The 14,394-nt window shown below is 42.3% G+C and overlaps 1 long non-coding RNA gene across 3 annotated transcripts; it reads left to right on the top strand.

The window, feature by feature from the left end:
- Positions 1-4,625: 4,625 nt before the first annotated feature.
- LOC113250837 (uncharacterized) lies at positions 4,626-11,774 on the top strand. Of its 3 annotated transcripts, none has more exons than XR_003314218.4 (5): positions 4,626-4,848; positions 6,895-6,969; positions 7,225-7,308; positions 11,060-11,207; positions 11,543-11,774. It is a non-coding gene; the product is annotated as an uncharacterized LOC113250837 (long non-coding RNA). The 3 variants fall into 3 exon arrangements; XR_008961289.1 differs by having other exon boundaries at positions 6,892-6,969; XR_006408800.3 differs by having other exon boundaries at positions 6,007-6,969.
- The last annotated feature ends 2,620 nt before the right edge of the window (positions 11,775-14,394 follow it).

Raw genomic sequence — 14,394 nt, 5'->3', positions numbered from 1 at the left:
AGCAGTCAGAATTAGTCTGACATAATCGGGCTCATTTAGGCAACAAGACCCTCGTGGTGGTCTCACAGCTGAATCTTCTGACCCGGTAGGGTGAAGGCACAGAACCCCAGAACAGAGAGGACAACTGTTAAACATGGCATCATACCACACTTCTCAGCCTTCCTGTAGCTCATACTCTTTTCTTACTTGCTTAAGAAGACATTGGACATTCTTTGGATGCATTTAGTGGGTGTGATTTAAAAAAAAAAATCATTTAAAAAACAAACTAGAAGTGATAATAAGCTGGATTGTTCAATATTTAAGCAAGAAGCCAAAATCAAGTTATCAAAGGAGCTTTTTGAAGTCGCACAAGACAAAACATCTCTGCACCAGGGTGAGACCAAGTAGCTTGTACCACGGCTAGTCAGCCAGCACCCACATTTCCCGGGAGAACAGAGAAGAGAGCCAGGAGGTTGACTGTTTAAAGTGGGTAATCTGAGCAGCACAATGTTGAAAGCTGAAATTGGAATTAGGTTAGCCAGAAAAAATTCAAAGTGGGAAGGAGCCTCTCCACATCTCTTCGATTGTGCACAGCAAGCAGCCAGGCCTCAGTAACAACCCTGAGAAAAGCACGCCCCTTTGTGAGTTAGAAACTTGGCAGCAACCTAAGTAGTCCCACCTTTCTGTGTGTGTTTCATGTCATTTTTATGGAAGTCTCAAATGTGTGCTGGTAATCTCTACTGCAGTTCTCCTGCAGGATGAAACTTGCACTCCTGGAATACTTTGTAGGAGTTCTGAGGTTTGTTTCTGCTTGCCGTGGTTCGACGTGTTTGGGGCAAGATAGCGCGCATTCAGGGTGGAAGGGATGCCCTCTGCAACGTGGCCAGGCCCATCTCAGGGCTCTCAGCTTTAACATCAGAAGGGTTTTGATTTTCAGTAGCACAGAAGGGTCCTTAGCGTGGCTGATACTTCCCCCTGGTGACCCCTGGACCCTGTGCAGCTTGGCGATGTTAGCACCGAGGCTCCTGCATGCTGCTGTCAGAGCAGCTGGGCGAACAGTTCACTCTGTGCCAGCCTCTTGGCATTAAATTTTTCCTATCTTAGCAGGGAATGGGGACTCTCTGATTGTGAAGGACCCAAACCTCGATGGCCAGGCCTGTAAAGTTGTCCCCACAGCACTTGGCTCAAGACACAGAAGACACACACATCTGTCCCTCAGCCAAGGTCCCAGTTCTTTCCACAGCTCATGGGAGGGCTGCTGTCCTCTCTTATTCTGCCAAATTTCACATGATATATGTTTTGTACTTTGGTTACAGAGGGAGGGAGGGAGTGGCAGAAAAGAGGAACAGAGAAAACAGTGCTCTGCTTCTCATGTAAGAGCTCTAATTCTCTCTTTCCTGGAGGAAGTACAAACTGCATGAAAGTGTCCTCTTTCTCCTCTTTCTACACAGATCCCCCTCCACCCTTATTTTCTTGGCTCTTCTGAGACCAGTCTTTTGCCATAAGAGGGCAAAGAAGAGGGTGAGGCAAAGAATGTGTGACAACAATTCTAGTTCTTCTCATTTCGAGTTCCAGAAACCAGGTAAAATCATACTTTTCTACATATGCAATGTACCCACCTGAGCACCTGCCATGGTCACGCTGGCTCCATGACACCTCCCCTGTCACCTCTCACCTGTCCTCTCCGTCCCGTGATGGAAACATGAGGAAAGATGCAACACCACTTCCACAGCCTTGTGGAGGCTTAATTCTTTTTTTTTTTTTTTAATTTTGGAGTTTCAGAGCAAAACCAAATTGTACTTATTAAAAAGCAAGGTTCCCAAACCAAATAATAAATGATTTTGAAAGGAAATTTTCTAATCAGCTATTTAGGATATTTGGCTTTACTCCGTTTTACAAATACCAAATTGGTCTTCACTGATCTAGTCCAGTGAGAAAGGAGACTGAAAAAAACCACAAAATAACAAAGTTAAAAGTGACTCTTTTTTTAGCATTGTAATTTTAAGGAAATTTCACAATTACATACATACATGTGTATATGAGAGTAATCTTGTATGTTTATATACTCGTCTAACGAATGTTTTCCAATCATCTACAATACTAAGCATGCCAGCTCCTGCTGGGTGCTGAAGATATCGGAGTTAATATAACAGTGCTTTGATTACCTATCACTACATAACAAACCACCCCAAAGCTTAATGCCTTAACATTATAAGCAGGTAGTGGTGACAACTGTGTAATAATGTGAATGTGCTTAATGTCAGTAAACTGTATACTTACAAATGGTCAAAATGATAAATTTTATGTTATACAAAAAAAATTGAAAAAGGAATACTATAATTCATTATGTTCTCTCATAGTTCAGTGGGTTGACTGGGCTCAGCTGGGCGGTCCTCACTCAGGGTCACTCACGTAATTACAATCAGATGGTGGCTGGGGCTGGAGTCGTTTGAAGGCTTGACTGGTCAGGACATCCCAGTTGGCTTGTTTCACAACTGGGATGGCTGGAACAACTGGAGCTTGCTGGCCCTCCCTCCCTCGCAACCTCCCTCCCACTCTCTCTGTCAATCTCATTCTCCCTCTGTCTCTCTCACCATGTAGTCTCTGCACAAAGCCAAATTACGCTTCCTTAGAGCCAGGCAGCCCACAGCAGTCACACTTATGAATTCCTTCAGAGCACAAAGAGACCAAGGCAGACGTTGCAAGGCTCTCCATGGCCTAGCTTCAGAAGTCATCAGCTTCACTTCCACTGAATTCTATTGGCTACACAAGAAAAGCCTAGATGCACTGTGGGAAAAAATTACCCAAGGCATGAATGTAGGGAGGTGTGATTTGGTGGGGCGGCCATCTTTAGCAACTAGCCAAGATAAGCAAGCATGGTCCCTAACCGCAAGGAGCTAATACTAACTAAATAAACACTGAACTAAGAATTTTAAGCCCTGAGTACTAATTTTGGCTTTGCCATGTGGTTGCCAAAGTCATTTAATCTTTAACAATGAAACAACAAAAAACAATCCCTACTGAAATGGATTTTTAATGGCGTATAGAACTAGGTACTATGCAGCAATGAACAAATCATGCTTCCAAAGAGTATTTGTGGATATTGCTCACTTGGAAAGCAGAACACATAAAAAGTGTATATTTGTAGGCTATTTCTAATTTTGCTAAAAAGACACATGTACACACATACACATATAAACGCCCAGAGATAAGACCAGAGAGAATCCCATGAACATGTTTTTTTAGAGATTTTTAATTTTGAAGTTTATCATGTAATTTATTTATTTATTTTAAAGATTTTATATATATATATATATATATAGAGAGAGAGAGAGAGAGAGAGAGAGAATGCGTGTGCGTGAGTTAGCACGGGAAGGGGCAGAAGGAGAGGGAGAAGCAGACTCCCTGCTGAGCAGGGAGCCGGACTTGGGGTTTGATCCTAGGACCACAGGATCATGACCTGAGCCAAGGCAGACACTTGACCTACTGAGCCATCCAGGGGCCCCTCCCGTGAACATGTTTAAGATGGTTAGGATGTGTTTGTTTTTTCTTTCTTTATACTTTTCTAAATTTCCGCAATGAACATCTATTGCTTCTAAAACAAAAACTATCTTATAATATAGTATATTTATAACTAACATCCTGAAGAGAAAGGAAAGTGAACAATTAGTTTTTATGCTTATATCTGGAACCTGGGCTTCCCAAGATAACCGTCCGAAGATGGCAAATTAGCACTGAATCTTAATATGATACTTGGTAAAAGTGAAGCAAAGACTTCAGGGTGTCTGGGGTGAGGTTCACAGGACTTCAACATGAACAACTTTATATAAGAGGAGTCAGGCAACAGAGAATTTCCTAAATCTCCTAAGAGCAGAAACCACTTCTTGACATAGGAAAGAGTCTGAGGTCCCTGGGTTCTGCCTTGAACGCTGAGGTTCTTAAGAGAGAAGTGCTTTTGACTATGATATTTGTGTGATGCCATTTGACCTGGTTTCCACGCTTCCAAAAAAGAGAATAAGAATTTTTTAAAAAGGTGAAATGTTAAATATAATTAAATATGTATGTATGTCTCCACAGTGTATGAGGCCTTCCATCAAGGCCATCCATTGGGGAATCCAATAAATTGGAATGACGGTGGGAAGAAAGTCCTTTCTTATCTCACAGGAAGGTTATATTGTTATATGGAAGGGAGCAGGAAGACGTTTCAGTGGGAGGACTCCATGAGTGGTGAGCGGAAATGAGAACTTAGTGGTGATATGGTGGCTAGCTGAGCACGAAACCATAACTCCCGTGGCTCGGCCTCAAATCTATGTCACAGACAATGAAATATAGTGCAAAAACCAAGGTTTTATTTAAAAGTAACTCAAGTTCTTCATTTTTCAAGGACTGTTAAAAATACTGAAGTGCATAGTTTACAATACCACCCTAAAATTTTCTTTCCCCTCTATGGGTTGTCTGCTAGTTATCTGCCCCAATGTCCATTTTTCTTCTCTTCCTTAGAAGTAGAACCTGGGATTTTACTGGACCCCTCAAATAAAATAGAAACCTCTCCCAGATACTGCCACATGACTAAATTCTGGGCAACGAGTTTAAGTGCAAGCGTTGAAGGCAACTCCTGAAAAATCTCCTCAGAGTGTGTCAGCAGGCCTTGTCTCTTCCTTCCTCCTTTATGCTGGCAACAGTACAGATGATCTGACTGGAACTGAAACTCCTATTTTGCACCAGGGGAGAGCATGCTAAAGACAATGGAATGAGAGAAGAGAAAGACCCTGAGTCCCTGATGTTCATGGAACTCCCATGATGGTGATGAATTACCTACATTCGGACTTTTTAAAATGATTGAGGAAGAGGAACAATCTTCTGTCCTAGGTAAGCTATTTTTCTTCAGAGAATTTTCTGTTGCTTGCAGCTAACTGTAATCTTAACTGATTCAAAGTCAAATCCCTTAGATTTCATATTTCTAAATGCTCCTTTCCTAAAATTTCCTAGAAAAACTGTTCCCTACTTGCAGTCTCCAGGATCCCAGTCCCAAGAGGCTTTTCTCTCCTTTCCCATGAAAAGAACATCTCACCTCCTCAGTGACTGGGCCCTTCCTTCTGCTCATTTATGCTCCTGACTCTGAGGCTCCAGCTACCTGTCCTCATTCTCAAATCCTGCACCCCATACCCCACACAACTGGTGGCAATGGCAGGGCCTCTTTGGAAGTGGAGGGGAAGAAAATAAGCAAGCAGAGGCTAATCTTTCTTTCTTTCTTTCTTTCTTTCTTTCTTTCTTTTTTTTATTATATGATCTTTCTTATGAGGAAGGGGGCAGGGAGTTGTGGGGAGATTCACACATCAGTAACTTTTACTGTATCACACAACTTTTGGGGAAGTGAAATAATTAAGGGAAAATTTCAATGTTGAAAAGATGCCTTTTCACATGTGCAAATGGCTTTATAGAAAATGTGTATTTTTCTTATGATTATTTCTTATATTGAACAAAAAAATTGCAAAGAGAGAAATTACACAGCTCTTTGAGATGATAATATTTGAGGAAGGACAATTCTGGAGCAGCGTTTTAATTATTTTCACTCTCACACTTACATGGCATTTAAACGCATCACTTCATTTCACCTTCTGAACAACCTGAAGGGTAAATACTATTATCGTCCTCTATACATAGGAGAAAGCGGAGGCTCAGAGAGGTCAAATGCCTTGCTCAAGTTCACATAATATGTCAAGCTGTATCACTGTTCTCAAATATTGCCTGTCCCACACCATGGTAAGATTAGACCCTGTCACATCTTTGACAGCAGGCTTGCCAATGTGACTTGCTTGGGCCAATAAAATGTGAGTGGAGGGCCAATATCGATTCCAAACACAGGCTTTAAGACTGATTCTTCTACCTTCTTTTCCTTGCCATGAGACCTGCCTGCCTGGGTCGAAGCTGGGTCATGGAAAAACTAACTATGTAGAGTTGAGCCACGGCTGGAGGACACTTTCTCTGACCAAGAAATACCACCGTGTTTATTTATTCCTGTCACAGAATTTAGACTAAGGGGACTGATGCATGGACTCAGTGACTGGAAAGCCTGCGCCTGAAAGCCCAGCGCACCCCAGGCAGCACTGGCTTGCTACTCCCTGGCATTTCCGCACCGTCTAAACAGCTGAGGGAGCGGCAGCAACTCTCCACTCCCTACTGCATCCTCCGTCTCCCGTGGTGGGAGTTTCTTCAATATACTCGAACCCGGCAATCTACTACCGTAGTCCCGTAGGGATGTTTCTCAGAGGGTCTGCCATCAGGCCGTTCTAGTACAGTTCAACACACAGCCCTGTTCTTGACCGGCGCCCCGTGCCCCTGGGGCCCAGCTGCCGCAGGCCTCAGCTGGACAGTGGCTTTTCTGCCCACCAGAGGACTCTCACTCTGTCACCAAACCCCAGCTTCTGACTCCACAGATGGCCAAACGCGCTAGGAGAGTTTCCCCAAACACTTCCCTCCTTCCCCTCTTCGCCTGTTCAAATGCCTCCGCTTTGTAAGAGGAAAAAGACTTTGAAATTAGGGGTGTCACTGTAGTTCTAAGACAGAAGGCTTTTAACAAGCCACCAGAAACAGGCTACTTGTATCTCAGCTGCATTAAAAAAAGGAGATCAACAGTGATCTGGTCAAGGTCCAAGCAGGACGGCAACCATCAGAGAGAAAGCTAGTAGGTAGGCCAGAGCTGTTCCAGGACACCAACAGTGGCTGCCATGGCTGCCAAGGAGACCCAGAGTTCCCCAGATTTCACGGCAAGGTTAGGAATCAACTCGGACACTATGTGACAGGAACGTGGATGTCCCAGAAATCCACTGGGTGGAACACAATTTGCTCATCCTCTCTAAGGCTGGTGTGGCCTGAGAAATTTGCATAATACTCTGATTGTGTTTGTCATAGCAGGTGCTTTTTTGCCAAAAGTATTTTTCCACCACCAGCAAATACATGGGTACATGACTTGTGACGACTTGAAACTGGGTGAGTTTTCCCATATCTTGTGATCAATAGTAGCATTGTTAGTTGTTTTAAGAGAATAATGGGGAAGTTTTAAACATCTACCAGGAAACAAAACTATACCGGTTATAGTTCTTTTTAAGGATAATTACTTATCCTTTGGATTTTTTTTTTTTTTTGAGCCAATATGGTTTTAGTAACCACGTTTAAAGTTTATTTAAAATCTCATTTCCTCTAAGGCTTATTATGAACTGAGTGGAAAAAATCTCTTTACCACAGGGTAGATGACTCGAGGAAATGTGAGGAAATGTGGAGATACATTTCTGATGTATTTTGTGGACAAGAATACCTTCTCCAGAAAAGGTACGTGTAAACTCACTACGTACCTGTGCACCTAAGCGGAAGGCCCAGCGTTTCATTTGCCGCAGTCCTTCTTCAGAAAGAGGGTGAAGCCTGAGAGAAAATGGAGGAACAGAAATCAGAACAGGGGATTACCCAAAGATTCAAAGGAGGAACCTTCAAATATGCTTTGCCAGATAGGTTTGACTCACAGTACAGAAGTGATGCCAAGGTCAATTAGGGCTGTATTTTACTGTCTTTAGAACAAACCAAATGTGTCTTGTAAATGGATCCACTTCTATGTGCAAATATTCTGGGAAAGTCCTATGTGTGTGTGTGTGTGTGTGTGCGCGCGCGCGTGTGTGTTTCCCAAAAGCTAAGAGGAAAGGGGATTTTCCTCACTCTGGTGAAGCTAACGGAAGAGATCTGTTTCTAGGGGCCATAAATCCCGCTGGCAACAGCTGTTCCAACTGGACAGAGGGGGAACTCAAAAGGAAGAATGGGAACAGCTGTTATAACTGATACTATGCCCCTCACCTCTCCCTGCAGATTCCTTTTACTAACCGTTCTTCAAGTCTTCTTTTTCACTTGTTCACATGACATCTGTATTTTAATACTCTTTCCCCACACCTCCTCATGGCCACTCCCTCGTCTCCCTGAGGTCTTGCCCAAATGCCACCTTCTCATTGAGCCTTCTCTGCCCCCCCCCCATCTAAGAGTGCGGCGCTTTCCTCTCTAAACCAACATCCCCTAGTCTCCCTTTCCACTTTTCTTGGTAGCACTATTTTATTCTTTTAAAGTGTAATATATCATGCATACGAAAGAAGATATATATTTGTAAATTACAAATCACACTAATAGACTAAATACCCACGGAGTTTACCACACCATAAGAATTTAAAACATTTTAAATACACCGTTGTCTTCCTCGTCATATTCCTGATATGTGCACTAGAAGAATGTCCTTCGTAGTATGCATAATTTTAACACAAAACTGAAAACAACACAAATACCCATCAAAGAATGGATAAATGAACTCTGATATATTCACCCAGTAGAACACTCCTCAGTGGAAATCAGTGAACTACAGTTATACACAACTGGGTGTGGATAAATCTTAGAAACATAATGAATAGAATAATTAAGTCCCAGAAGACCAAACAGAATATAATACCATTTACATAAGGCTCTACAACAAGCGAAAACAGTGTTATTAGCATGAATCTTAACAACTGTTAACACACTGAGACATGCTCATCATCTTTATCTCAGCTTACTACTCAGATAGGACTCTTCCACTTCAACATACATGTAAAACAATGTCTTCTAAATTCACGCCAATTTTAAACAATCTTAATTCCCCAAATACAAAACTATATTTAACCTTCCAAGTTGGAAAATAGAAGTCGATCTTGACATCTTTTGCTTCTTGCCCACCATATAAAACTGATCACTCAGTCAGGTAACTTCACCTCTTACATCTGGCCCCAATCTGCTCCCAGTTTCCCATCTCCCACCTCCTTAGATCAGCTCTTTAACTTTGAATTCTAGATATTTGACGGTTTCCTAACCCACTTCCCCATTTCAGTCTATTCATAGTTTTTCCATGAGTTGTCCAGAAGATTAATTTTTTTCGTTTTTATTTCAATAAATTTCAACTTAATTTAATATGAGCATTAACTATGGCCTGAAACCTGTAGGGCACAAGAGGTGGGGTCCTCATCTTTCTTTGAGCATCTCCACTATTTGGGTGAGAATGAGCGGGTGGGGGTATTGGGTCCTACTTAAAGGGTGCTGTCATGGTTTTCACTTGACCATCCTAATTATCCACTCCTCCAACATGGCAGCAGTCCAGTCATTGCTTCTTTTGGGAGGCACAGTGTATGCTCATGTCAGGGCGCACTGCGTTCTTGAGGGAGGGCTCATCTCACCATTTAGTTCTGGGTATAGGAAATCTGATCCAGCTCAGTGTATCCCAATCTCTTCATTCAGTTAGATTCTCAAGCCAGCTCAAACTGGCCAATCATTAAATTTTCTGAAATTTTGTGAGCTGCTTATTAATCCATTGGTAGCCTGAAATCAGCCCTGGTGGGAGAATTCAAACAAATTGGCAAAAACTACAAATCAGTTCCAGTTTTTTCTTATGAAAAGCCAGTTGTTAAACATTTACTAGTATTTACTAGAATGTCCACAGCTTTCTTCTCTCCCCAGTATCCGCTCCACTGCCCCTTGCTGCTGGAACGTCTTCATCCCAGTCGTCTTGGGCAGGGGACCGACAAAATGGTTGAAGCCTGGTACTGCATGCTGTTCAAGTCACTCAGAGGAAAACCATTAATCTCTCTTCAAATCTCTGCTCTTTCTGCTCAAACTAGGACAGTAGCAGTCTGAGTAAGCAACTGCCTAAGCAGGCATACAGCTCAGGAAAGACATACCAATCTTCCCTTCTTGGAGTATTCACAATGTCTGGAAGCAATTCTGTTGGAGTCTCCTTCCCATTGGAGAGGGAGAAGGACTAACATCTCATATAAATAGTACTCCCTGACGATTTTCCTGGGGCAGGAGTCCTCAAACTTTCTACCTTAGGACTCTTTTACCTTCTTAAAAAATATTGAGGACCCCAAAGAGCTTTTTTGTGGGTTATGTCTATTGAAATGACTGTATTAGAAATTAAAATGGAGGGGGCGCCTGGGTGGCACAGCAGTTAAGCGTCTGCCTTCGGCTCAGGGCGTGATCCCGGCGTTATGGGATCGAGCCCCACATCAGGCTCCTCTGCTATGAGCCTGCTTCTTCCTCTCCCACTCCCCCTGCTTGTGTTCCCTCTCTCGCTGGCTGTCTCTATCTCTGTCAAATAAATAAATAAAAATAAAATCTTTAAAAAAAATTAAAATGGAGGAATTTTTAAAACATATAAATACAGAAACATACATTCTCTTAGCTACTAGAGTGATGACATCATGTCATTTCATGTAGCCTCTAGAAATCTCCACTGTATATTTGTGAAAGAATAAGAATGGAAAAAGCAAATAATGTCTTAATATAACTATAAATGTTTCGGCTTTCTTGACCCTCCCATGTAAAGTCTCAGGGACCTTTAGAGTTCCCCCTCCACTGTTGGGAGACAATTCTCCATGAGCCTGTCATGTTTCTGCATGCCTCGCTAGTACAGACACCCACTACCTTTGATCACTACCTTTTCAAAGATGTTTGTATTGTGAACAACTTTGGAAAACTAAAGACATTGTCTCCCTCCCAGTGTTTGCTCAGAGAAAAGGGCTAGTTTATTGCTGTCTAATATAATAAGGATAATGTCTCTTTCTGGAATGTATATTGCTCTTGACTGTGTATTTATGAATTATGCAACTATAACCACAATCTAATTTTAGAACATCTGCATCAACCCACAAAGAATTAGCATTACCCTCTATTCTTCCTCATTCCTCTTCAGTCCTGAGTAAGATTTTTAAATGATTATCTCTTCACATTTTTAGAATTTGACATCAACAAAAACTTCCCTCACTTAAGTAGATGATAAGAAATTTAAAATCATTTATTAGCAACTAATAAAGTATTTCCAACAGCTGAAGTTATAAAAAATCTAAAAAGCATTTTTTTCTTTAACAAAGCTATTAATATTTCCTATGCAAATGTGAATGGATTTCTAAATACTATTGAACTTTTTCATTTTATGTTAATTATCTATTGCTTAGTAACAAATTACCCCTAAATTTGGTAGCTTGCAACAATAATAAAAATGTATAATCTCACATGTCTGCAGATCAGGAATTTAGGAATGGCTTGGCTGGGCATTTCTGCCTCAGGTCTTCCATGAGGTTGTATTCAAGTTGTGAGTAGAGGTTACAGTCATCTGAAGACTTGACTGGGGATGGAAGATCTGCTTCCCAGGTGGCTCACTGATACAGCTGGTAGGTTGAAAAAGCCCCCCAAAAGATGTCTGTGTCCTAATACCCAGGATCTGTGAATATATTACTTTACATGACAAAAAAGGACTTTGCAGATATGCTTTGGTTAAGAATCTTAATATGGGGAGAAAATGCTGGATTATCCACGTGGTCCCAATGTAATCACAGAGTCCATATAAGATGGAGTTAAAAGTATAGAAGGAATAGTAGAGGGGCACCTGGCTGGCTCAGTAGGTAGAGCATGCAGCTTTTGATCTCAGGGTTGTGAGTTTGTGAGTTCGAGCCCCACGTTGGTATAGAGATTATCTAAAAAAATTTTTTAATTTTTTTAAAAAAAGGATAAATAGTAGAAGATGTGAAAACAGAAGCAAGAGGTTGGAGTGATACAAGAAAGGACACATGAGCCAAGGAATGTGGGTGGTCTTGAGAAGCCAAAGGAAACAGATTTTCCCCTTTGCACCTCAGGAAGGAGCCAGTCCTGCCAGCACCTTGACTTTAGTCCAGAGAGACTGATTTGGGATTTATGACCTCTGTAACTATAAGATAATAAATCTGTATTGTTTTAAGCCACTACATTTGTAGTAATTTGTTATAGTAGCAAGAGGAATAGTAGTAGTTGGGAAGTTGAGGCTGGCTATTCACAAAAAGCCTCATTTTCTTGCCACAAGGACATCTCCACAGGGCTTCTTAAATGCCTTCATGACATGGTAACTTGTTTCCCCCAGAGAAAGTGATCCAAGAAAGAACAAAGTGGAAGTCACAATGCCTTTCACCATCTAGCCTCAAATATCACACTCGATCATTTCTACAATATCTTATTGGTTACACAGGTGAGCCCTATCCAAGATGGGAGAGGACTATGTGGGGCATGAATCTGAGAAAGCAAGAGTCATTAGGGTTCACTTTGGAAGCTGGCTAGCACACACAAGTCTTTTAGATGGTGATGAAACTCTAATTTAGAGAACACATACATCCTTAAAAGAGCAGTCACCTTTGTCTAGTTTCTACGCCACTGAAGAGTACATCAGCCAGCAATGACCAGATGACCAATATAGGTAAAGACAGACATTGGGGCCCTTAGCTCACAGAAGACATAGCCTGATTTCTCTGACATCCCTCCTTCTCCCTCGATACAGGCCTTGGGTTGGGGCAATGTTCCTTGGACACCTGCAGTATAAATTCATCCAGCAGCTCCATGGACCCTGTCATGGTGTGGGCCTCCGAAAGCAGAGCCTGAAACAAAGGCTTGCCTGCACATAGTTTATTTGGGGAGTGAGTTTAGGTTAAGACCTGGAAGAGTGAAGCAAAAAATGAGGGAAAATCAATAAAAAGATGGGCTTACAAATTAGCCACTATTATTGGCAACTGAAGTTCATTCTCACAGGACCTTCTGGGGACCCTTTTCAAATGCATTCAGAATGATACCAGGTGATGAACATGGCAAGCTTGATCCATCAGTTCCCACCCCTTGGTCAAAAACTGCTCCATGGGCATTCGTTTTCCATACCTCCAGGTTGTGCATGTGGAGGTGTGGAACCCAAAGCCATGGCAGCTGAGCGCCCCTGGGGCCATAAGCCAGAGGCATGCTGAAGAGTCGCAAGGAAGGTGCTATCGGGTTGCACCTAGGGGAAGCTGGTAAGTCTGTGTGGAAATTGGTCACCACAACAGACAGTGAAGAAGTGAATGGAGAGGATTTGGAGTACTCCCCTAGTAGTGTTCCGTATTTGCTCTTTGTCTAGGATAGAAGTCTGCAACTGGCCAGGGAAGTAGGTAAGTACACGCCCAGATGGCAAAGAGCCACCTTGGCCATTCTTAACACGCAATATGGTGGCAGAGTAACACATGCTATATGTTTCTTCCTGGGGACCTTATGAAACTCTGCCTTCCACGGGAAAGGAGAAAGCGAAGTCTTTTTGCCATTTCCTAAGTCCCAACTGGTGTACCTAGTCCCAATGCCTAACCAGAAGACCTCTAAAATGGGAGATCCTTACCATCCCATTTGTTCTCAGGTTTGGAACCTAATTACCAATTTTAGAGCCCAAGGGAAAATCTCAATCATTATTCTATTAGTAAGCATATTCTAGGTCACCCAGATGACCACCATATAAACAAACACGCAAATAAACAAGGGAGCCTTTTTCGAGTTCGTTGTCTGCGTTTGTGTTTACTAAGGTCAATTACCATAGCCCGTGGCAGTTTTTTAAAAAGTAGCTAAAAAAACCTCTTTGACATTCTTCTCATCAAGACCTCAAGACATGGGGTCCGTGCTCCCTCCCCCTGCATAGGAGTGGACTTGTGGCTCACTGTAACCAACAGAATACGCTGGAAATGACCTTGTGTGCCTTCTGAAGCAAGTTCCGAGAACGTGAGGCAAGTTCCACTTTGCGAGCTGGGACACTCGGGAGCTGTGAGCTGCCATGTCAGCAGCCAGCCTACCCTGAGAGTCCCAAGCTGCGCGAAAGCTGACACTGCCTGCAAAGGCATCCGTTGAAGCTCCAGTTGACCACGCGGCGTCAACTACCAGAGTGAAGACGCTGAGTTACCTCCAGCCCCTGAGTCTTCGCTGAGCGCCAGCGATCACGCGGATAAGACAAGCCATTCCCCACTGCGCTCAGTCTGAATGCCTGACTCACAACATCCGGAGAGCATCATAAAGCGGCTGTTTAAGCAGCTAAGTTGTGAGGGAGGCTTAACGTATTAAATGAAGGTCGAGTAACTGCACAGCATGTTGTATAGATGAGAGACGGACCGCCGTGTGAGCAGCAGAAAGAAGGGGAGGAGTGGACTCATCGTAACGCACAAGGCATTACGGGCCTCCGGAACGCTCTCATGATTCATGAAATCCATTCTTTTCGTGAATTCATTTCAGCAAAACATGATCCTTCACATTCAATTAATGTGAATTTGAATTTTAGAATTCATATGGTTTTGTTTTTATGTATTATGTAAATTAATTTTGGTTGTCCCGTTATTTAAAAAACTATAAGCAAAAGAAGGTGATATATAACTAGTTGAAGCCGATATATATAGGATGCATATTATAATAAGAGTAATTAAGGTCAACCCTGAAAAAGTCCTTAAAAATCATTTCCATTAAAAGGGTGCATGTAATAATCAGATTTGAGAAACTCTGCTTTGTAGTGTTATCAGCTACCTTCTGCTTAAAAACCCACCAAAATACTCTACTGCC

This window comes from Ursus arctos, unplaced genomic scaffold (assembly GCF_023065955.2).
Source record: "Ursus arctos isolate Adak ecotype North America unplaced genomic scaffold, UrsArc2.0 scaffold_1, whole genome shotgun sequence".
Lineage (NCBI taxonomy): Eukaryota > Metazoa > Chordata > Mammalia > Carnivora > Ursidae > Ursus > Ursus arctos.
The sequence above is the reverse complement of the archived record's forward strand: the minus strand, read 5'-3'. Positions and strand labels throughout refer to the sequence as shown.